The sequence below is a fragment of the Chinchilla lanigera genome, unplaced genomic scaffold, assembly GCF_000276665.1.
Source record: "Chinchilla lanigera isolate Chin_1 unplaced genomic scaffold, ChiLan1.0 scaffold00004, whole genome shotgun sequence".
Lineage (NCBI taxonomy): Eukaryota > Metazoa > Chordata > Mammalia > Rodentia > Chinchillidae > Chinchilla > Chinchilla lanigera.
Genome location: NW_004955405.1, coordinates 22,572,122 through 22,597,609, shown reverse-complemented (window position 1 = coordinate 22,597,609; position 25,488 = coordinate 22,572,122). Strand labels below are relative to the sequence as shown.

At 34.7% G+C, this 25,488-nt stretch overlaps 1 long non-coding RNA gene across 2 annotated transcripts in view; it reads left to right on the top strand.

Moving 5' to 3' along the window:
• The window catches only part of LOC102003615, a 46,981-nt gene that overhangs the window by 20,465 nt on the left and 1,028 nt on the right, over positions 1–25,488 (top strand). For both annotated transcript variants that reach the window (XR_001235464.1, XR_001235465.1), the window contains one exon: positions 16,503–16,645. This is a non-coding gene — a long non-coding RNA (uncharacterized LOC102003615). The remainder of the gene's footprint in view (positions 1–16,502; positions 16,646–25,488) is intronic.

Here is a 25,488-nt window from a genome sequence, read left to right as displayed (position 1 = left end):
TTAGAATTCAATGCAGATAGTACCTGCACTCTTCCCCACCCTTCTGCATCCAGACCCAAGAAAACCTTTTCATAAAGACTTGCTTGCATAGAATTCTGACTAAAATACAAGTAAATATTTTTTAAGAGTGCCCCATGACATACTTTTCTACAATTCCTCTTGTATAGTGCTCTTCTAACTTGACTTATAAGACATATTGTGAAAATGTTAAGAAATCAGTTTTAGACTCAAAGCAGTGATTTTTATGTGTAAGCTCTCAGAAAAGCATTTGTGTGTTTGTGCCCCAGGCTCAAAAACTCATCTAAAGAGCCAAGCAAATTTCTTGTTAGCCAGCAAAATAAAATGTAATTTTTGTTTACAGTTTTCAGAGTAGACAGTCTGTGCTCTGAGAGCGGGAGAGTGTGTGTCCTAAAGCATGTCAAGGGAGCTTACAGAGAAGTAGCCACTTTGTCATAGTTGACCTTGTAAAGCTGGAAGTTGCAAATAGAATGGGGAAATATCATGCTGTTTGCTGAGGAAAGTGGATACAAGTGGGCTAGGATTGAAGTGCATAGATGCACAAAGATTGTAGGATTTCTGAAATTAATTCAGGTCTATGCCTAAAAACAAGAATATTTGTTTTAGCAGCATGCCTTTTTATCTTCAACCAGTGGTATAAGAAATAAACCTAAACCTCACTTACTATAAAAATATTACTGGGCTCCAAGGAGGGATTTTCTATAAAATATGTTGCATACAATTCATAATTTAGTGCGTAAAATGACAAGATAGTTACATAGGAGAAATAGATTTGGCTTGAAATGAAATTTTCAAATTTCTTTTCAAAGTATAATGCTTCTGATAATGAGAGATTGTTTTATCATAGATCTGGAAAAGTTTTGAGGTTGATCCCAATCTAACTGATTTCTCAAAAACAGTGAAAGAATATGAATAGGGGCTGGGGAGTTAGCTCAGCGGCAAAAGCGCCTGCCTGGCAAGCGCAAGGGCATGAATTCGGTTCCCGGTACCGGAGAAAAACCAAAAAAAAAAAAAAAAAAAAAAAAGAATATGAATGGGTTTAAGACTTTCAGAAAGACCATTTCCCTCCAGAAAAACAAAATAAGATCATTGTATTAGTCAGCACTCCAGTTACTGGACAAAATCTAAAGGATCTAAAGGATGTAAAGGAAAAGAAGTTTATTTGGTTCACAGTTTGTGAGGATTCAGTCCATGGTAGGCTCCTGCAAAGCAGAAGCATTGTGGTGAATTGGTGTAGAAGATAAAAGCTATTTACACCATGGTGGTTCAGAAGCAGAGCAGGGAACATCACTGGAGAGGGAGGGGCTAGAGAGCAGTACTCTACACACTTTGGTGTGCTCTACTACTACTTTAGGTGGCTCCCAATCTAATCAAGCTGACAATTAAGGCTAAGCATCACAGCCATGACCGTTTATGACACATGCATACATGGAAAAGAGATTATGAAAGGGTAAAACTACAAGCTGAAGGAACAAGGGAGAGGTGAGAAGAGAAGTATCTGTCCAAGGAAAAATCCTAATTCTTTAAATAATATTTGCCAATACGTTTTCTTTAAAACACATTTCCTAAGAGATATTTTATGAACAGCTCATTCTCCTTTTAAATAATGTAAATGTTATGGTTTACATGGAAAGTGTCCCCCAAACGTCTGATGTGCTCAGAGGTGGGGCTTGAAATGCAATTTTAAGGGCCAAATGGATAGGACCAGGTCTGTAGGTGTAACCTGGATCCTTCATTCCCTCGCTTTGTTTCCGGGGTACCAAGGGTTGAGCAGCCCTCGTCCCCCATATCCGTCCACCTCGCCGTTTCTACCAGGCAGCCAGGCTACTGTGGACAAAACTCGCTGGAAATATGAGCCAAATAAACCTCTCCTCTTTGAAGTTGTAGCTGTCATGTATTTTTATCCCAATAACAGGAATGTAATTAATGCAGAAAACATATTGCACAATATGGCCTACCTTTATATTCAAATTATTTTTAGAACATACAAGCCTTTGAGAATTTACATAGTAAAGAACTCTCTTTTACACTTCACTTCCTAATATCACAGAATATATTTTGGGACACAGTGTTATAAAATGTTCGTTATTTGAGCAATGAAGTTGTCCTTTTTAAGGCTGTCTGGGCTGAGGTTTTTAATAATATATTCTTCATGAACTCTACCATAGGAGAGTACATAAGTAAGTGGAAGCACTGTCACAAAAGTCACATTAATGGTCATGTGTGGTAATGGTGGAAGGGAGGGGAAGACAGGTGCAATATGTCAGAGACACGTAGTGAAGGACAGGGGCAATGTCCTTTTTTAAATAGGAAATTAGCAATAGTTATTGTATTGCATATTGTTATCTGCAAAGTAGCTGCTCAATTTACAAGATATAGGCATGCAAAACTGATCAAACAATATAAGCAGAAACAATTACTTTCAATGAAATAACAGAAATCAGTATAATTATCTTAGCTATCTTGTGTATGTGTATATTTTTTTTCTTCCCCCATCCCAGTTTTCTTTTCTAGGGATCATACTCATAAGTGAAATAAATCAGGCTCCCATGTATAAACATCATGTTGTCTCCCTAGTGTAAGAAACTGAAAAGTAATTAAGATCCAAAATACACAATAGATATTGTGAAAGGGAAAGAAACTGCTCAGGGGGAAATTCAAGTACCAACAATGTATCATTTCTTAACCAAGATGGCAGTTAGATCGCTTTTATGTTTTTTTATACTTTACATACATATTGGTATACAACTTTAGCCCACAGACAACCATGTGAACAGGTAAATGGGTACACACACATGCAAATACAAACACATACACATATGTGTACATTTACAGCACCAATTAAAGGACTTCTGAACTATAGAAGGTGAACTTCCTGAATGGAGGAGAATGAACTTCCTTGGAAATACTTTGAGGATTTTTATGGTTGCTATGAAGAATAAAAATAACTGAAGTTACTGGGATGTAAAGCACTATAATTTGTAGTCTAAGGTGGAACAACTGCAAATACAGAATAAACTGTTCAATAGTTATGTCAAGTGATACACAAAGTGGAATGGAAGAGTAGCAAGCACAGTTCAGCATGTGACAAAGACCATGCAGTGAAATAGGAAAACTCTAAATTAGGGCAGAGATGTGGGCTTTTACCCGTTTTATACAGAAAAAGGATTTGATGTAACACTAAAAACTCTCATAGTACATGAGTGCTATAATTCATATCCACATATATATTAGTCAATATAATTATTCATGACTTTTCAGAACAACTAACAGAAATCCAATATAAATTTATGCCAAAGGGAAAAGTTTGGCTTCTGTAACTCCTACATGGGAGGAAAGGGTAGTGCTGATCTGAGCAGTTCTTAGGTGAGGAACTCAAACATAAATCATGTTTTCCAATATCAGCTTTTTTCTCATAGTTTTATTTTTCTTTTATCTCCAAATGTCTGTCTATCTATCATCTGTCTATATGTTTTAATTTTTGAAAGGGCAGCATTTTCAGGAATTAAAATATATATTATATTATGTTACGTTATATTATAATGTTATGTAATAAGTACTACATGAACATATTGGCTGTGTCTCTGCTTCCCAACTGGCACAAAATAGAAATGATACATTGTTGGTACTTGGATTTTCCACCTTTGCCATCAAGATGTCTTACATAAACTGCCGAGTGTATGTTTTCATTTTATCACCATCTTATCACCTGGCAATCTCTGACTGCTTGCTGGACTTTGTGCTTCAGTATCACCTCTGCATAGGACATGCACAGCCCTCTCCATTTACAATGAGCCTGCAGCCTGTGACAGACAGTGTACTGAAGACTTCTACCTTGGTCAGTGACAACTCCCTTCTCAATTCATTTGCTCAAACCCAAAATCTTTGTACTGTCTTGTTCTCCTCTTTAAATTTAGAGCTCTAGTTCGCCAGTAAGTTCTTCTTTCCACTTTCTAACCATAAATCATTACCTGTTACCACAATCCAGGCTATCACTTTCTTTCATCTAAATTATTTCAGTAGCCTCCTAACTTGGTTCTCTTAATTTGGCACCCTTGACCTGTGATAAAATGAACCAAAACAATCATTTAAAAAATTAAGTCAGGAGGGGCTGGGGATTTAGCTCAGCGGCAAAGTGCCTGCTTGGCAAGTGCAAGGTTGTGTGTTCGATTCCTGGTACTGGAGGAAAAACAAAAAAAAACAAACAAACAAAGAAAGCTTAAGTCAGATGATATCATTGTTTTGTTCAAAGCCTTTGATGTCTTTCCATGGGTCTACAGTAAAGTCATCACCATTATCAGACCCACAAGCCCCTGTAAAACACAGACCCTCTGTTTTCTGAATTAGTTGCATGACTGTCGGCCCCACATTTCTCTCTCACTCGACCACGTAGACCTTCTTGCTGTTCTTGGAATACTGTGCACAGAACCTTGCTGTGCTGTTCCCTTTGGGTCGTGGGAAAGCTTAACGGAGCATAAGTAATACTGATCAAAACCTAAAATTGGATCTACGATATTATATATATAGAATCCTTACAAATTTGGTTTTACCATTTTTTAAACTTTTACTACATTAAAATATAATTTACATGCTGATGTTAAACATGTGATTAAAATTCTGAACGTGTTGAAAAATTTGAGATATAGAAGCATAATTCATTTATTAATAATGTATATTAATACATTTACAATACAGCCTCAAATTTTCCAGTGAAAAAATGTATTCCCTTTACTTGAAGGAGCGTAGGTTTTTGTCTTTTATATTTCATATAAAAATAGCATTCATGGATATAATTTCCCTTAGCAATTCTGCTCATTTCTCCTGTATGTGCCAACTTTTAGCAGTTTTCTAGCAGCGATTTCAAAGAATAATGCCTGGCTTAGCTCATCGTAAGCATTTCAGTTGTTAGGGTTAATTTTTTGTATGAAAAAGCTAATTAGAAGAAATGTCTAGGGCCCTTACATTATAATCTGTCTTCAACTTTATACAATGTATTATCAGAAATAATTTTTCCTTTTTATATATTTCTTAGTGCAATCCTGAGGTATATGTACATTGCTTTTAAGCTATTTTGATTTGTTGTGATTATTATAGCCAAACTTAATCTTATACTTGAGATGTCTCTGGAGAATCATGCTATTTCTTTTTAACTGTTTTAAAAGGAACTGGTTTAATAGAATAATGAATTCAATGTGAGAATAAAATGATACTCACTTTCAACTCCAGACATATCTTTCAGATAAGGCCATTACTCTGCAGCAAATTTCATTATACAATATTATTAACTGTACTCTTTAGGCTGGTTGCTAAGCTTCTAGACTTATTCATCCTCTGTAATTACAATTGTTTATACTTGGATTTATATCTGTCCACTTTTCCCCACCCCACTCCTGGTTTCCATTGTTCTACCCTCTTTTCTATGTATTTGACTCTACTTGACTTCACATATAGGTGACATCTTGAAGAGTTTCTTTTATTTCATTTAACATGTTCTACATGTTCATTTATATTGTAAACTTTGGAGCATTCTTTTCTATGGTAAGGCTGAATAATGCTCTATTGTATATATTATATCTCTATTACTTCATATATATTATATCTCTATTCATTTATTCACTGATGGATACTTAGATTGTTCATTTACTAGTATTAGATATTGTGAATAATGCTACAATGAATAATGCATACAGATGTCTCTAAGAGGTGAAATTTCATTTTCTTGATTATATATCCAACAGAGAGATTTCTGCAAATATCTTCAATAAAACAAAACAAACTGAATTCTATTGCATATATAAAGGTCACACACCATAACCAGATCAGATTTGTCCCAGAGATACAAGTTTCCCTTCATATACTCATTTAGAAATTAATCAATATGATAATGTGATACACCATATTAACAGTGAAGATGAAAACTATATGGTCATTACAACATGTACATAAGAAGTGTTTGACAAAACTCAACAACTTTTCATGATAAAATTAATAAAAAATAGATGAAGGAAATTTCCATGACATTATAAAGACCACTTATGAAAAGTTCACAGTTAATGTAATCAACATGGAGGACCTGAAAGCTTTTCCTATCAGATCTTGTACAAGGCAAGGTTGCCCACCTTTGCCATTAATATTCAACATGGCAATGGTAGTATTAGTAAGAATAATAAGGCAAGAAAAGGAAAAGAAAGTTTTTCACATCAGAAGAAAGAGATAATATTGTTGCTATTTGCAGGTAACAATGCTTTATCTAGAACTGAGGATAACCCAAAAACCTACTAAAAATACTAAATGAGTTCCATAAAGTGGCAGGACACAGGTCAATGTACAAAACTCAGCTGCATTTATTTTTGCCAATAATGATTCACCTGAAAAAAGAAGTCAAGAAATAATGACATTTATGAGTTAAAAAGTAAAACACTTGAGGTGATTTAACCAAAGAAGTTAAAGGTAACTACACGGATACCTCCATCATCCAGAAGAAAGGATTTGAAAAGACATGAGTGAATGGAAAGCTATTCCATAGTTATGGATTAGAAAAATTAGTGTGGTTATAATTCTACCAACGACTGAGGCAAGACCATTTCCCCAAGGATCAAGTGTGAGTTCCACAGGAGGGAACATCATCCTGGAAACAAGTCAAATTCTTCCTGAGGGGCTGACCAGGAAAGAAAATGATCCTGATAAAGGGAAGAGCAACGTAAATGCCTAAAGCTTTGGAAAAACTATAGAGTGTCACCGAAGCAAACCACATTATCTGTTAATAGCTATGTATTGACATGATTCTAGAGTGCTCTCGAAGGCTCTGAAGAAACATGCACAAGAGTATGCACTAAATCCAGAGAGTCATCGTAAAACATTCACAAGAGCAGAGAGTCAGCATTATCACACTGCTTCCCTCTTGTTTTCCATCCCTCAACCCAGCAGGAATTAGAAGCCGTTGTGAGTAGGAAAGGAGCATTAGAAATCATCTGGGGAACAGAGAAGAAACTGACCTAGTAATTTTCCATCTTAGCCTTCTCATGTAAAACAGGCTTATCAGGGAGGGGAAACCGCATTTACTCTATAATTTTCTTTGAGCTCCACTTATTGTCTTCTGAAAACAAAATATCCTTTTTTTAAATGAACAAAAGCCTTTTGGCTCTTTACTATGTTTAGTATTAGAAAAAAATAGCAGGCAAAAGTAAAACTGATGATAAAATAAAGGAAAGAAGAAAATTAGGAAGATATGAGAAAGACAAGGTGCAAGAGCAGAGGTGGCGGGGAGAGAGAGAGAGAAGGAAGAGCAGGGAGGAGAAAGAGGGAGAGAAAGAGAGAATAAATTTGGAAAGATCCACAGATAATAAGAATCTCCTGTGTATTAAAAGTTTGGGCAGAGTTAGTGGTTTTTACCTTATGGAAAATTAATTGCCTGTCCTGAGTTACTAATTTTTATTCTTTTGAGATGAGGTAGATGAGTTTATCTTGGTTGAGTCAGTAATGAAAAAGATTGGGACACTTTATCTTTCCTATCTTTCCTTCTTTTTTTGTAATTTTCTAAAATGCTAAGAACTATACTCAGACTACTAACTTCCTAACATCAGTGAAGTGCTATTTGATTTTTAAATATGCAAACTCTATTTTTGACTCAATTTATATTAAACTCCTGTTTATATTTCTCAATTTATATTAAACTCCAGTCTGCATATTTCCAGTAAGTGATTTTTCTCAGTTATTTCTGAGGTTTAATTTAAGCTCTCCGAATGTAAACTCTTTCCAAAAAAGTGCATAAAAATCTAATTAAATCATGGGGAAATGTGAAATTGAGTGGAATAAAAGAAAAAAGAAAACAAACAGGAAATAAGATGTGTCTGGTCCACCATTTGTTTACTTAAACCAAGTTCCACTTTAGTAGTCATGCTTTTCTAAAAAGCGCACAGAAACATCTTAAATTTTTGAGTTATATTGCTGCTCCTGGGAACCATTAGGAAAGTCTTTAGACTTTCTGAGCATTCCAGCAGAGTAAGACAAAGTATATTAGATCCTGGAGGTCATTATCATCCTGGCTTTGCCTACTGATAGAAGCAGGCAGCTATTTGAACAGATTATTTTTTTCCTTTCCAGAACCTTTCACTATTCGGGACCATATAGTTTTGTTGAAACACTAAGTGATGAATAATTCTATGCATATCTTTTCCATTTTATGGGATTTCCAGGACTTTTCGCTGTCTTTAAATAACTGAGTAGGCCTTCTCTACACTCATTTGCCAGAGTGATACAATGTTAGTCTTTATCACATTGGTCTATAAAAAGTACTCCATGAAGTAAAAGCATATTACCTTTTTCTCACAAGGGGGCAAAGAGAAATAATCAAAAGGTGTTAATTTAACCTTTTTTCCAAAAGCAAAAATTTAAAAGGAAAGGCCACTTATAGTTGAGGCATTATTTTCAGAAATATTGTCAGAGATCTTACAATTTGTTTAATTATTTGACAATGTCCAAACCTAGAGTTAATATACAGAATCAGCTATTTGAGAGATTTCATTCATGTATATCTTTTCATTGGATAATAAAGTATACAGTGTTCTGATATGAGTGAAGCTACAAGTAATATTGCAGGGCATTATGTCACAGCAGGGTTTTCTTTTGGTCACAAAGTATCAGAAATAAGGCTAGTTTTTTAACTAGAAAGACAAGTCTGCAACTTATAAAAATGAATTTAAAAATTTAACCAAAGATAGAGTTTCAGTGTTGGCAAAAATAACTTTTCTTTCTTGATCACAAAGGGTAAATTGTTCATGGCCATTTTTTCTTTACTATATTCACATTCACGATGTAAAGAATAATGTACATTTTGTTCCTTACAGATTTAGTGAGGAAATCTCAAACTGCGAGGAGAGATTTTAATCAAGAATCTGATACCAGTTGTTTACTATAACAGTTACATTCCCTACTTTTGGAAATTTTACTGTGCTCTAATAACTAGTGTCTCAGAAATAAATTCTTTTTTTTTCCTTAGGTGACTTGAAAATCTCAAGCTATTTAAGGTATAAAATACAATCTTTCCTATAAATTGATAATTTTTACTACTTTTCTTATGCATTATTTTTATCTCGCATTGCATGGCCTTTTACTAAGCGCTTTTAAATGTGCAGGCCAGGATTTTGCTCTGAAGCAACTATAAAGCTTGCATAGCAAATAGCTATTGACTGTATACAAATGAAAGACATTACAGAATTTATGGATACCTTTGAAACGAGTAAAATGAAATGTGTGTCAAAATTAAGACCGTCTAAAATTTTACAAAAGAAAAATGTTATAGGCAATTTGTACACATATTAAGAAATTGGTGCTATGTCATAGAGTACAAACTCTATGGTGGTAAACAGGATACCCTCCCCCCAAAATATATATAGGCATTGTCTTCATGGAAATTGTGGAGTTTAGCCATGTGACAGTGTTCAAAAGCAGCTAATTCATGGATTTCATTCATTCATTTGAATAGATACCCTTCAAGTAAGCACTGTCTTTTACAAAGATGAAAAAGATAAGAGCCCCAGTACTGAGTCATTCATACCCTCTTGAAAAGGACAGACTTACAAACACATATTACAGTGCAAAAAGTTTTATAGAGGTTCCTTCAGTAACTTTCCTTCTTGAAATCAGGCAACTTTCCCCCGTTAAATATGTACTCTCTAAATTCAGACTTAAAATGTAAGTAGATCATTTGCAGACAGAAGAAAGGATAGTTCATAGCCAGAGCTACAGTCGGAATACAAAAGTAGGGAGTTGTGGGCTGCGTAGGTCACATGGTAGACCGTGAGCAGGCGTGCAAGGACAACAGGAGGTAAGACTGACTGAAGCCCAGATGCTTAAAGCTCATGAGGGCCCTGAAAACAGGTTAAAATCCTCACTTATCTCAGGATAGGATGTAGATAACATTTAAAATAAAAAAAACTGGATTTCATTTGAAATTTTACAAATGTTTTTCCTACGACTGATTATTTCTGTATTCTAGGCATAGAGCAAAGGCTATATCATATATTTGTTTTATAGAGCTATTTAGGCTGCTGTAGCAAAATTACATAAACTAAGTAGCGTAGAAACAACATCAATATATCATTTGTTATATGTCACTAGATTGGGAAGTCCAAGCTCAGTGTAGCAGCAAATTCATTGTATGGTGAGGACCCACTTCCTCCATGGACACCATCCTTTTGCTATGTCCTTACACAACTAACTGTGCTAAAGATTTTCCTTGCGCCTCCTGACCAATCATTTCCCAAAGACCCCACCTCCTAAACCACCACTTCAGGTGGCAGAATTTTAGTGTGTGGAGTTTTGAGTCACACTGACATTCAGACTATATTATTAGTGATGCAATGGAGTTGTTTTTAAGAGAAATGTTTTATAGGAGACTGTAGGTTAAAAATAAAAAGTTTTGGTGAGTAGTTTTGACATTTTGTGAGCTTGCTTGTGTATCTTGCAACCATTTGTGCAGATCTGCACATGAAGGCTGCTGGATAAAATTAACAAGTCACTTAAATATTTATTTTAACAAACTCTGCTAGGTGTGAACTCATCAAAATGTTTATATTATTCTCCATTCCTTATTAGGGATATGATATTTGAAACACAAAAATAGCACTTCTGAGGAGAGGGGGACTTTTAGGGATTATTATTGTTATTGTTGTTGATGTTAGTATCATTAAGGTTTTATAACTATTAGGCACACTATCCTATGTCCAAGAATTAGTGACATTTTCTAAAAGCAGCCTAGCTTGTGCCTTTAGAACAGTGGCTATTACTGAGGACTAGGGCAAAATGGTTCCCTTTTGGCATGCAAATAAGATATCACACAGAGTTCTCCGCATACAAGGGTAGTGATGGGCCAGAGTCTCACCCTAAGTGGAGCTTGAAAGGGGAATAAATGAAAGCGCACATCTGTACCTGTAAGTTGCTAGTAACTATGTAGTTATGCTCCCTGGAGAACAAAACTTTCCAGAAATTGAAAGAGTAGGCAAATAATAAATACCATAGGTAATTTATAGATCATCACCACCACACATATTCCCACAATATTCTCTGTCTTCTGCAATTTCCTTTTTCCTGTATGGTCAGTGTGCTAGAGGGGTGAGAAGTCCCTTCCCAGTTTCAAATTCCTTGAGATTTTCTTCAACTAGTCTTGTATGGAGGGTTTGGTTTGAAAGATTTTTGAACCATGCATATTTATTTTTCCTTCATTATTCTCCTATAATTCCCCCAGGAGACCCATAAAGTTAAAGTTAGAGTGTCAAGGTACGGATAATGAACACTGCTTCCTGCTTAGAAAGAACACATTTTTTCCTTTGAATTTAAATAAAGGCTCTGCCTATTAATAAAGGCAGTGGTTTTGCTTAAGGATGTGGCTGTGTGTGTATGTGTGTGTATTTTGGGCCATCATATATTATTTGGATTATTTTAACATTTTCCCAATGTATCCCCATTTCTTTTTTTTTTTTTCTTTTTTTTTCTTTTAAAAAATAAAAGGAGGAAAATATTAACAGACAGGCAATCTTTTACAAAATAGCAAAAGAACAGTACAGACAATACAGAGTTACAAACAAAGTGGTAGGAAATTAACAATGCTTGTTGTATTACATATTGATATCTTCAAAGTGGTTTCTCATGAAAACAGATAGAGACATACAATATTGATCAATCAAGGACTCACTGACAGTCTCTTTCAGCAAAGAAGACAGTAGAACAACTATGTTAGCTATCCTGTATATAGATACATACAAAATTTCTCCTTTCCCTTTTCTTTTCCCACATCCCAGTTTCCTTTTACCCTTGAGCATTTTCCTATCATTTCACAATGTCTTTCATACCTCCTAGTTTAAATTAACTCTTTCAGGTTTTACACTAGTGAAACAATGCGGTGTTTGCACATGCATGTCTGATTTATTTCACTTATGAGTATGGTCTCTAGTTGTGACCATTTACCTATAAAAGCCTTGAGTTTATCTTTCTTTATACCTGAGTAATATTCCATTCTATAAAAGTACCACAATTTTCTTATCCAATCCTCGGTGGATGGACATTTGGGTTGCTTCCACAATTTAGCAATTACAAATTGTGCTGCTATGAACACAGGTGCACACATATTGCTGTGATATGATGTTTTCAGATCTTCTGGGAAAATACCCAGAAGGGGAAGAGCTGGGTTGAATGGGACCTCTAGTCCTAGTTTTCTGAGGAATCTCCAAACTGATTTCCACAGTGGTTTCACCAGTCTGCATTCCCACCAGTAGTGGAGAAGGGTTCCTGTTTCTCCTCAGCCTCGCCAGCATTTGTTATTGGTTGATTTCTTAATGCTAGCCATTCTTACTGGGGTAAGGTGGAATCTCAATGTTGTTTTAATTTGCATTTCTTGAATGACTAATGATGTTGAACATTTTCTTATGTATTTATTTGCCATTTGTATCTCCTTGTCTGAGAAGTGTGTATTCATCTCAGCTGCCCATTTTTGGATTGGGCCTTTGAATTTGGCGGGGGGGCTGATATTTTTCAATTCTTTATATGTTCTAGGTAGAAGCCGTTTGTGTGAGGGACAGTCAGCTAGAATTTTTTCCAAGTTTGTGGGTTTTCTTTCCACTCTGCTGGTGATTTCTTTAGATGTGCAGAAACTTTTCAGTAGGATGAGATCCCAGTTGTTGATTCTTTCAAGTGTTTCACATACAATTTGGTTTTTGTTCATGAACTCTCTGCCTACCCCTATGTCTTCAAGGTTTTTACTTACTTTCTCTTCCAATAGATTTAGTGTTTCTGGTTTAATATTGAGATCTGTGAACCATTTCGACTTGAGTTTGGTGCATGGTGATAGGCTTGAGTCTATTTTCAGTCTTTGGCAGGTAGCAAGCCAATTTTTCCAGCACCATTTATTAAAGAGGCTATTGTTCTTCAGTGAGTTTGGCCCCTTTATCAAAGATTAGGTGGCTGAGTGTGTTTTTGGTTGTGGCTGTTTCTTCCAGTCTGTTCCATTGATCCTCAAGTCTGTTTTTCAGCCAGTACCAGGCCGACTTTATTACAGTAGCTTTATAGTATAATTTCAGGTCAGGAATTGTGATTCCACCTGACTTGTCCTTGTTGCCTAGGATTGCTTTTGCTATCCTGGGTCTCTTCTGGTTCCAGATGAATTTAAGGCATGTTTTCTCGAGATCTGTGAGGTATGCTAATGGTAGTTGAATGGGCATTGCATTGAATCTATACAGCAGTTTTGGGAGTATGGCCATTTTCACAATGTTGGTTCTTCCTATCCATGAGCAAGGAATGTTTTTCCATTTATTGAAATCTTCTTTGATCTCTTTTTTTAGAGTACTGTAGTTTTCATTGAAGAGATCTTTGACTTCTTTTGTTAGATGGATTCCTAGGTATTTCAATTTCTTGGATGTTATTGTGAAAGGTATGGTTTCCTTAATTTCTCTCTCAGTCTGTTTGTTGTTTGTGTATAGGAATGGTATCTATTTCTGGGTGTTGACTTTGTATCCAGCTACAGTGTACTCCCATTTGAACTGTTACCTATATTGATTTGCCTGTGGCAGAATTTTCCTGTTACAATTTTACACCAGTTATCTTTTACCTAAGCTCAAACCTTCCAGCAACTTTCTACATCACTAAGGGAGACAGTGACAGTGCTCGTGGTGGCCTACTAGGCCATACATAATTTGTTCCTTTATTTTCTTTTGTGTGCCTCCACCTATTGGTTCCCCTTTTCCTTCTCTTTGCTGTAGAGCCTTAAAACATGCCCAGTTGTTCTTTGACTAGACAGGTCATGAGCTCCATCCTGAACTCCTGGATCTTGGTGGTTCCTCTGCCTGGAATTCCCTTCCCCTGCTACCCAAGCAAAATGTGTCCACATTTCAGGTTATTACTCACATGTTATCTTCTCAAAGTTCACCTCCGGATTTGCACCCTTACCTAAAATTACGTCTTACTGGTTTATCTACTTATCCTTTTCCTGGCCCCAAATACTTTCTTTTTCTAATTCTAGTCTTAATTCATTTTTTCAATTTTTTAAATATCTAACATACTATACAATTTATTAAGTTACCTTTTTTTCTCTTTATTTGCCCTACTGGAATATAAGATGCAGAGGGGATTTTTTTAAAAAAAATTTTTGTTCACTGCTGTATCCATAATAATTAGAACTGTGACACATAATACTGATTTAATAAACATATTTTGAATATACAATGGAACTTTAACAATGTGTATTGAGTCCGTCAACTATTAACTATAAATGTACACAATATCCACAGTAGATAGGTAAACTGCAATTAAGACATACCATTAACTATTTATTTTAGCTGAATATGGTGGCAAACACCTGTGATCCCAGCACTCAGGAAGCTGAGACAGGAGGATCACCTGGAGCTTGAGGCTAGACTAAGCTAGATAGTGAGTTCAAGACCAACCTGAACTACTTCCAAGAGCTGGTCAAAAAAACCAAACAAAACTATGTATTTCATGCAAAGTTTATCTAAAATATTTTTTATTTGTTTGTTTTTCTTCTGGTACCAGGCATTGAACTCACGACCTTGCACTTGCCAGGCAGGTGCTGTGCCGTTGAGCTAAATCCCCAGCCGCAGTTTATCTAAAATATTATGGTTTATATATGATTAAAAAGAAGAATGGGATATATACCATGATTTTATATCCAGAAATTATTTTGGGAATAAAAAACCATATTTTAGAGAAATTTTTATGAACAAAGAGGTACAGCTATTAAACATACCAGAATGTTTCCTGCAGGAGTGTAAGGGTATGGCAGTGCCTTGACAGGGAAGTGAGCATTAGTCAGAAAGAATATAATCAGAAATATTTAGAGTATAAAGTTAATGATTAACTCAAATCTCAGCACCTCAAGGGATTGTGTGTGGGCTGAGGAGGAAAGGAGAAGAGAGATAGCAGAAGGACAAGGAGAAGGAGAACGGGAAGATGAAGATGAAGAAGAGAAGAAGGACAAGAAGGAGAAGAAGGCGGAGGAGGAGGAGGAGAAGGAGAAGAGGAAGAAGAGCCTGATTTAGTGATAAGCTTGGTCAATTAGAACTTCATACTCAATTCCTTTCTGCATTACCTGATTCTTCTGGAGAGGCAGCAAGGATACAACACATCAAATGCAAATACAAGGATACAAAAAGCAAAAACTAAACATCTTGATTTGGACTTTAGTTGCACCAAGTGATGGGATGTTACACAGTTTGAAGTGATAGTTCAAGGGAAGACAGCTCTTCCAAAAGGGAAAATCATTTGTTTGATTATGAGACATTAATTTTTGTGCATTGATCTTCCCCCTTTTTCTTGCTATCTCCGGGTATGTGGCCTGGACGCAAACTTGAGAACAAAAGCCACAAGAGAAAAGTTATGTAGGAGACAGAATAACATACATCATTTTTGACAGTCTTTAACAGCATGTGGAAGTTTTGTTGCTGTTTGCATCTACTTAGCCCTTTGAACGTTGGCAGTTATCATCAAGACTGGACACAGGTGTCACTCACTGGCGTCTAGAATCAGAATAGTTTTTGGCTCTGAGTCTCAAAAATATTAGCTGTCCCCATCTGAAAGCCTGGTTGATTGTCCTTGAATATTTTGGATATGTAAACAGAATAAAATATATGTAATAATTTTAAAATGCAAAATAGTACAACTTCGTTTCATGGCTGATGATTTGTAAATAAAATAGGTGCTGAATAAATTTTGCAAAATAGCTTTCATGAAGTATAAATTAGATTGGGCCATTCTCCTATAGTGGACTAATAAAGCACAAATTCTTTTTCTTTTTTGACAGATACCAATGCTAAAATGAAGGCTTCAAAGTCAAGAAAATATATTCTTCAAGCTTTTTGCTTATTCACTGCTTAAATATGTAGTTGTTATGAAAGCATTCAATTAAATTGCCCAGTATGCCTTAATTGCAGTTTGCCTATCTACTGTGGATATCATGTACATTTATACATATCCATTCCACATAATGTAAAAAACCTTTTTAAAGAGTAGATGTAAATCACTTCAGTCATTTAGTCCCTCATGAAGATTTTCTTAGCATACACTTTTTACACTTGTGATTTCAAACTTCCATTTTTTCTAAATGCTTTGCATATAGATATTATGTTATATGTCCGAATAAGGTTACCTGTAATACTTCTTTATCACTAAAGAATAAAAAGAATTCACTCTGGTTTAAAAATATTAATGGAACTCGTAAAGATACATGAGACTCTTCTCTGTTTTTCTTTTGTGAAAATTACAAAAAAGAATGACAGAAACAATCCAGCACTTGTATACAGTGTGATTAGAAATGTTATATATTAACTTTCATTCCATAGTATTTCCTAGCTGTTTATTTTATTTATGTAAGTATATTCTTAATGTTTAAAGAACAAGGCTCTCTAGTGCATATTTTGTGTCCTCACCAGAAGCTCTTAAATTAAGCTCATATTGAAATTATAATTAATTTCACGTAGGAGGGGCACATCACCGTTCACTCATCTATTTAGCAGTGACCATGCTGTGAATCGCTGAGGACACGGACAGCTGTGTTACCTGCTTCATTGCTCTTTCAGAGTGGCCAGGACCCAGACACGGAGAAACGAAATTATACTACCAGGTAATCAGAGTTACAGGAAGGAAGCTCACGTACTCTAGAACATTGAATGTTTGGGCCTACGGTGCACTGACGGCTACAAAAGTCTTCTTGTGGATAGTGATTATAAATCAAACAGTGAAAAAGCAAGGCAAAGTGGAGGATGAGCCTATGGGGAAAGAGATACCATGCAAAGGTATATCATAATCAGAGACCAGAGAAAGCCTGCCTCTCTCCAGAAAGTAAAAATATTCTAGCATGGTGGGAAGTAGAATAGGAGCTTGGAAATAGTCTGGATAGTGACGAATAAAATCTCATCATTTATCTGAGAAAGAAGGTTCTTAGATCATGCTATTTGTTGCTTTCATTATTCACTTTTAGTCCTCGTCTCCTTAAGACACTCACTCTGCATTTTCTTACGAATGTACAGTTTCTAATAACAGTGGTTAGCACTGGAATTTTATGCCACATTTGGGTAGCTGAACCATTACCAAGTCTAGAAGCTCTATCCCTGACCTTCATCTCTACATTAAGGATTCCCATCTACTAAAGTCTGGCTGCCACAAACCCAGGCTCTCCATTTGGTACCTGTTCTCATTATACCTCTAGGTAAATGAATAAAAGAAATACTGTGATTTTCTAAGGGATAGAGGAAAGGGATGCTGATACACACTAGTAGTTCTTACTAACTTTGACTCACTCCATTAACGCTGGTAGGAAAACAGAATTAGATCCTTTACAAAGTCTCAGTTCTACTTGAAAGCTATGTAAACACTGTCAAGATACTTAATTTCTGTCAACTTTAGCTATTTCATTTCTAACAACTTCATAAAATTAGAGACACCATAAACTTTGTGTTGTCACTAGGAATAAAATGTAACTACATATGGAAATATTTTAGAACAGTATCTGACAGGGAGAAAAAGTTTAATATAAGAGATATTCCTGCTAAAAATTTCTTCAATCTTTTTTCTTTATAATAAAATATTAATCTCATATGACTCATGAAGAAATAATAGGTATTAAAATAGTGAAAACATTGCAGTATATCTGGTGTGTGGTAGACACTCACCCATCATGAACCCATCTCTCTTATTATGTTTTGAGTGTTAAAAGAGGTGGTTTCTTATACATGCATGTATCAGAGAATGGGGGTATGGTATGTATACATGAATGTAAGAGTATGTGAGAATTCTGTCATGGGATTTATGGAAGTGAATATTGACTGATGGTACCATTAATGGTTTAAATTTAACAGGGAGTATAGTTATAATTCTTCATTTGTTCAAGATCTTGAGTGACAAAAATAAAACTATGATGCTTAAGTCAAGTGCCAGTCCTACAAACCATTTTTTTTGTACAAATAAGTAAAACTCACCTTTCTGGTCAATGCTTCATTGTCTTGGTTACTTTCCTCTCATTGCTGATATAAAATACCTGACATTCAAAATTAAGGAAGGAAGGGTTTATTTAGTTTACAGTTTGTGGAGGTTTCGGTCCATACTTGGCTGGTCCCAAGGCAGAGTGGTACATGGCAGAGGGCAAGCATTCATGGTGGCAGAACAGCAAAGCAAAAAGAGCAAAAGAGAGGAGTGGAGCTAAACAGCCTCTTCCTCTCCCTTACATATGCAGACTATCCATCCCTGGGAAGGGCAGCTCTCACACCCATAATCCTAGAAGCCCACCCCATGACTGCATGAGATTTGGGGGAACCTGCGGACACAAACCATAACAATGATAAAATACATGAAAATACATAGAATGCAATATTTATTCAGTGTCAGTATAAAATACACTGGTAGTATGTTTGTTAAATATTTTTTTTTTTTTTTTGGTTTTTCTCCGGTACCGGGAACCAAACTCACAACCTTGCGCTTGCCAGGCAGGAGCTTTTGCCACTGAGCTAAATCCCCAGCCCCTGTTAAATATTGTATCTAAAAATATTGAAACATTACTTCAATTCTCATTTAGATTCTAAACTGGGAAGAAATATTAGTTTTCCTCTAATACCAATCCCCTGAGCTTTATAACCTCATCCCATAGCTACACAGAGGAAACATGTGGGGGACTTGCCAAAATACAAAGACAAAGTAATTCTCCATGATTTTAATAGATATCATTGTTAATGCAATTTGATTATATTAAAAAGACAGTATTATCAGATAAAATACTGTCACCATAAAATACTATGTCCCTTGAACACTCAAAAATGGTTCCTGACTTTTAATGGACCTTTTCTGATATTGAAAATCACAAAGCAATTTGGAGTCACTTTAATTTCAATTTGGAGTCACTTTTCCATAAATATATAGTAAAGAAAGTGATGAAGTGAATTTTGAGGGACATTCACACATCATCAGATCTACAGCATCTAGTGAAAGCAGTGTAATTTACAAGTCATAGATTGACCTCAGAAATTGAAAGCAACACTGCTAGATATGCTGTATTCTGTCTTTCCATTGTAAAAGGTCTATTGATTAATATTAGCCATTGAGAGAGAAGAAAGAATTGTTCTCAATGCTACTGACAGAGCAATTATTAGATTTCAGGATAAGTTCAAAAAGCCTATATTAAAATAATTTTTCAGAACCCAGTTTAAATGTTTTTGTCTCAAATAGTTTGGTTGATACTTCTTAAACTTAAATTTTTACAGTGTTATCTCCTTAATACTTCATCCTTGTTTTAAAAACAATCTCTCTGAGAGAATGCCAGGAGGTTTTAGATTCTTGCTCTATCACAGATCAAATATTTCAATGTGTTGGTGGCTAGAAACTCAGATAAGGCACACATTTTAGCAATACGAATATTGCTTCACATATGTGTCCTAAAGAAACCATGAACCTAGTATTACAAAGGTCAATATATATAGTCTAGCTTGCTGAGCCTGTGAAATACGGAGATGCATTTATGCAAATGAGGAGACTAGTTTACATTTATGCAAATGAGGAGAATTGTTTGGCAGTCAAAGTGGAGGAGGAGCTATTTAATCTGACTTTTAAAATGTAGCCAAAATTTACATTTCATCAGGTTTTGTATTTAAGTTGAACTAACATCTGGCTGTAATTTCTTTCCAAGCTGTATTTCTTTTACCTACTTTGCATCAGGTCTAAATTGCTATTTTTTAGCTCTTGCATTTTACAAACAATTATGTAATTAAAGAAAAAGAAATGTTATGGTTAATTTCTACACACTAGAGGGCACTAAAATATCCTACAAAGAAATGTACCCAATAGTTTGCTTTAAATGACTTTTGAATGAACAATTAAAATTTTAAACCCTGCAAAAGAAACACTGGAAGAATAATTGTCTTAATGGAACACTGTAAATATTATCTTCTAAAAAATGAAATCGAACAATGATTTTTCAAGTGACAATTTCAATTTCCCCGGGAAACAATATCTCTAAGCATCAGCATCTCAGGATATTAGATAGAACCCTCTCAAGCCTTTTCTTATAATTAATCTCTTCGCTGAAGTTGTAATTGCCAACCTGATCTAAACAGGGTTTTCACTCACCCATAATAGTGACTTTTCTGACTATATTGATATAATCTCATCAAAATACTATAATGCGGTGATGATGAACCTTTTAGAGCTTGATACAATTATACGATGATACAATGATGAATCTTTTAGAGCTTAATACAGTTACACAATGATACAAACAACCCACTGCGACATACACATCATAGGTTCGGAACCATTGCTATAGTGCAGTAAATTCTCCTCAGTCTATCACTGTTAGGGATGAGAAATAACCAGATGTCTCATGTCTGGGTAGTTAAGGAGTCAGAACTCACAAATTCATGTTTTTGTTTGGTAGCCTTGGAAATGTACTTAAAAGCATAAGATTTTTCAAAATGTCAATCACGTTTTTTGAATAATTTTATTTGCTTTTATCTCTTTATGCTATCTTTTCCTTCTTTATTAATTAGACTTCATGCTCTCAGCACTTTTTCTTTTTTTTGTTACCGGGAATCAAACTTGGAACCTTTTGCTTGCCAGGCAAGTGCTGTACTGCTGAGCTATATTCCCAGTCCCTGAGCACTGCTATATTCATTCTTAAATAGCTTATGAGTCATAGAGAAACAAAAAATGCTTTCTGTTCACCTTCATGTGCTTCAACTAATAATGAGGAAGGGCACCTAGAACTTTGTGGGCTATAGATTGGAAACAGTTTTCAACTCTGTCTTGATTTTTGGAGCCATTAATTTTAATGTCTATCTTGTGTGAAATGTGCACAGAAAAGTGTTCTAGTGCCAGAACTTTGAATAGATATAAAAGCCTCCAAGCAGAATGAAGACAGAAATGTTAGAAATGCAACTACATGAAAACATTAATTTTGTAATATATCATTTTGGATAAATATAACAGTACTTGGTCTTGAGAATTGGGAGTAGGAGTAATTTTTCTTAGAGATGATATTCTAGGAGTTTGGGTTGAAAGATGCTTACAACAGTATGCACATTTGACTACCTGTGTTGTTTCCAGCGACACAGAAAAACATATCTTTTAATTCACACATCCATCTATACTGTTTTTTTTGTTTTGTTTTTCTTCCGGTACCAGGAACTGAACTCACGACCTTGTGCTTTCCAGGCAGGCACTTTGCCACTGAGCTAAATCCCCAGCCCCCATCCATCTATACTGTTGAGGGCCATAAAAAAAATTCTTTCATTTTACATCGTCTTTAGTGCATTCAACACATTCTAGTGGTCATTAGCACCACAGCCTTAAAATTGTAACACTTACGGTGGCAGATCACATTAAAAAGATATTTTAACATTTTAAAGATATGAAAAAATAATTTGTAAGCACAGAAGTGGATATCAAAATAATACACAGTTTATCAGATCAAATCAAATGGCAGATTTGACATTCGAGGGGTAGAAGTTCTGACAAATGACACAGATATCCTCATGGTAGTGACATATTCAGGTTGATTTAAATCTCATTTGGATGTTTGTTTTCTTTCAGATTATCCCGCATATTGTGTGTTAGTTATATTCTTAAATATCTAAAACAGCATCTTGTGGAATTTTGGAGTTTGCATTTGGGAGCCGGTCTGTCCTGCTGGAATGTTGGCTGTTTTTTAGCGGTGGAATGAGCTCCCGCAAGTTGATTAACCTCCCTGTGGCCTAGTCTCCTCACCTGGAATGTGTAAATACTGTAGTAGACCTGGTGCTTTGAGGATGAAAATAAATTATTCATCTAAGGGGTTTTAATCAGTACTTGAGTAATACACATTCATTAAATATTTACAGAACAGGTCATTTGTAATTATCAAAATGTTATTTATGATGTTTAGAAAAACATTAATGGCGAGTTTTCAGTTTTGCATGTCTCTTCCACCTAAAATCCCCTGATTAGATAGCAGGTAACTGAAACAGCAAAGTAAGACCCTAAGTACAACTTAGCTTCGTGCTTACGTTTGTGATTAGAAATACATTCCAAAGGTGCATTTGATTTTTTAATTGGTAATATTCCTTTTTACAATCTTGTTTACATTCCGAATTTGAGGAGTTAATCATTTGATTGAAGACACACAAATGTAAATTTCAGCCCAATCTATCAGAATATAAGAATAATACTCAGGTCATCCAATCCGTAATTTTTTTGGGCTGGGGCCTCTATTATTTACAACATTAAACCCAAATAACCTCGAGTTGAAATGATTTGCTTATGTAGCCTTTTATTCATGTGTCCTGTGACTCTCAGACATTTTATAACTAGAAGTTAAACTAAACTTTTTTTACACTGACTTTCAGTATTTTGTGTATGTGTATTAATGATGACTTTAAATTTTGTATTCATAGTATATCCATGTCCAAGTTTCATTCAAATAAAAAATTAATGTTAATTTATCTTAAAGTAGAAATAGGCTAGTTCCGTAGAAAACAGAAATGAAAACCATCTACAGGAGGTCACAAAATATGTAAGTATAGAGATGTACTTGGAAATAAATTCAGCTCAAGGCAGTAGTTATTACATACAATAAAAGCCAAAAATGAGCTACGGTACTTAGAAGATACGAGAAGTATTATTAGAGGCCTGTGACATTGAGATGGCTGTTAGATATGGGGGCGAATCCTCCCTGCAAAATGAATCTACTTAATATAAAGTAAAGAAATTTTAAAAATGTAGGGCAAACTTCTGTGTATTAAGCACTGCCTCAAGCACATTGTAGTATACATTAACCCAGTAGTTGATTACAATATTGTGAGGTAGTTCAATTATTTCAGTGTAAGAAAATTGAAGAATTTTGAATTGTTTCTAATGTTTCAGAGTTCCTGATGTTTATGATCCTGAAAGGGAAGAAAAAAAGAGAACAGTATGAGTTAGAATGAGGGTTACATTTTGAAGAGATATAACAAAAAGTCATGTTACACAAGATATAAATGTATTTTTATAACCATTCCTCTCAATTTTCTATCCTCATTCCCATCCTTAATATTTTAATTCATGATTCCAAGATATAGAACATCCAGTTGCTGGAGTGATCCTTTGATCTTTAAATTCTTTTTTTTTTAACTTTTAATTCCTAATGTCGGAACTGATATTTCCTGTGCCTGGAACATTTTGTTCCCACAGGCTCCAAACAATTCATACTCCTCATGCTAGGTTTAACTTAGATGTCAGATTCTTTAGGATTCTTCTCAAGATCTTCACTAATACCCTCTGGCCTGTATTCTCAGTCTGGCCCAGGGCTAGGAGAGGATCCTTGAATGTCTTTTTAGAGAGACTGCTCTATTTTTACAGTAGTTGTGTAGTGATTGTGCCTTTCAATGTATTTAAAACTTTCTGAAGACAGAGGTCTGACCCAGTTTATCCATATGGCTACCCATGTGAACATAGTTATCTAAACAGGAGGTGGGGCATGGATGTGAAAAAATGGAGAAAGGGTTGATAGAAAATTTAAAGAAAAAAAAATGCATTATATTGAAACAGAGCCATTTAAAAACATATATATGGGGAAGAGTGTATATTTATTAGATGCTAAGAACTATATGGAAATTTTATGTCTTACATATGTAACCAAAATATGTTGTCTTATTTTGGTTATTGCATTTGATTTTCCTTTTGAGAATTATTATTTTTCTTACTTTCAACCATGTGCTCCATAACCCATACCTGGCCCAGTAAGAACCTCACACACAGTGATTTCTTTAGTGCTGTGCACATGTAAAAAACCAAGGATAGTCAACTCTGCAAGCTTCTCCAGAACTGTGGGATAGAATGTCTTCATTTCTTGTTATATTAACCCTGATGCATGAATACAAACCTGAGTTTGTCTATCTACTTATAAGCATTGTCTTTAGGCGTAGTTGACCTGATGTTGTTTCCCCAAACAAGTTAAAACAGAATCAGTCAGCAAAGAGACTTGATGGTCTCTGTGATTGTTTAATTGCTGGAGGAAGTAATACCTAAATTCATAAACCCTCTCTTGACTTACTGATTAAGTTGATAAAGTCCATTTTAAGATATTTGTCTAAGGTAAGAGACAGATGAATATGGAAACATGTCAGTTGATCTTCTGAAATGAGAAGAAAGAAGAAAACTGTAAATGCCACTACAAGTCAATATTTAAGGATCATTTAGCTTTGCAATATTATTTCTAAAATAATACAATATAATTTGGTATACTACTTACTATAATTTGTTAAAATATATTTTATTTTAAAATGTACATTAACAATTTCATATCACTTTTGGCATGATAAATATGAAATTCCCACCTATCTGAAAATTGACTTCTGGCATTATTACACCTAGTTATACTTTTGTCAATTAAATTTTATTTTTGCTTGAGCATGAATTCTGTGCTGTATTTATGCATCAATCTATTATATTTTAACAGTTGAAGTAAGTTATATATTGTAGTAAAAACCTATACTTTTTTGGTAAAGTATGAAAGCTGTTAACATAACTCCTAAATTGGTACCAGGAATTGAAACTCATGAAGTTTGCACTTGCCAGGTAGGCGCTTCTGCCACTGAGCTATATCCCCAGCTGCTTAACAACTAAATTGGATACTCCTGCTTTTGGTTTCTCATTTGAGATGGTACTGAACCTACATGAAAACCAAAATTTATATGGATTTGCTTTAATCTAATAATTAGATTAAAGATAATTAGAAAGTATAACCATAAGTGACACATAATTTGCTTCCTGAGTGCAGTATTTTTAATTTTAAATTCTCTTCAAATTTTACTACAAACAAAAGAAATAGGCATTTCTTTTAATCAAATAAATTAATGGCATATCTTTCCTATTTTCTACTTATGTAAATTTTACACAACCACTCAATTTCTTCCAAGTTATCAAGGAATAATGTTATTTATGGCTGGACTAGGTAGGTTATACATAGAAATCATATATTCAAAAACTAAGAATCAAATACAAAAAAAATTTCTTCTGATGTTTTCAAAAAGATAGTTTTAGAATTTAGAGTAGTTGAGCATAATTGAAATTTGTAAGTTATTTTGACTATATTATATATTTAAAAATAAACTGTGTTACTAGAATTTGATACCTGTGTAAAAGACATAAATTATAAAGCAAAAAACCTATCATGAAAGATAATAGTGCAACTGATACTTATGAACTATATACATAGCCGAAGAACTGGATAATTGATGGTAACGGAATCTACCTACCAGCCCCTCTCTTGATCCTTTCTCCAATATCTCCTAAGATTCAATATAATTTTCTAAACTTATTTTACCTATGGAAACAGTAAAAGTAACAATTTTTATTATGTTTATTAAAACAAACTATTATATGGTGGGCAGAAAAGTCAGAATGCAGTGAATTTATATTTCACAATGTACATAATATATTTATATAATATAATAACATGTATTATAT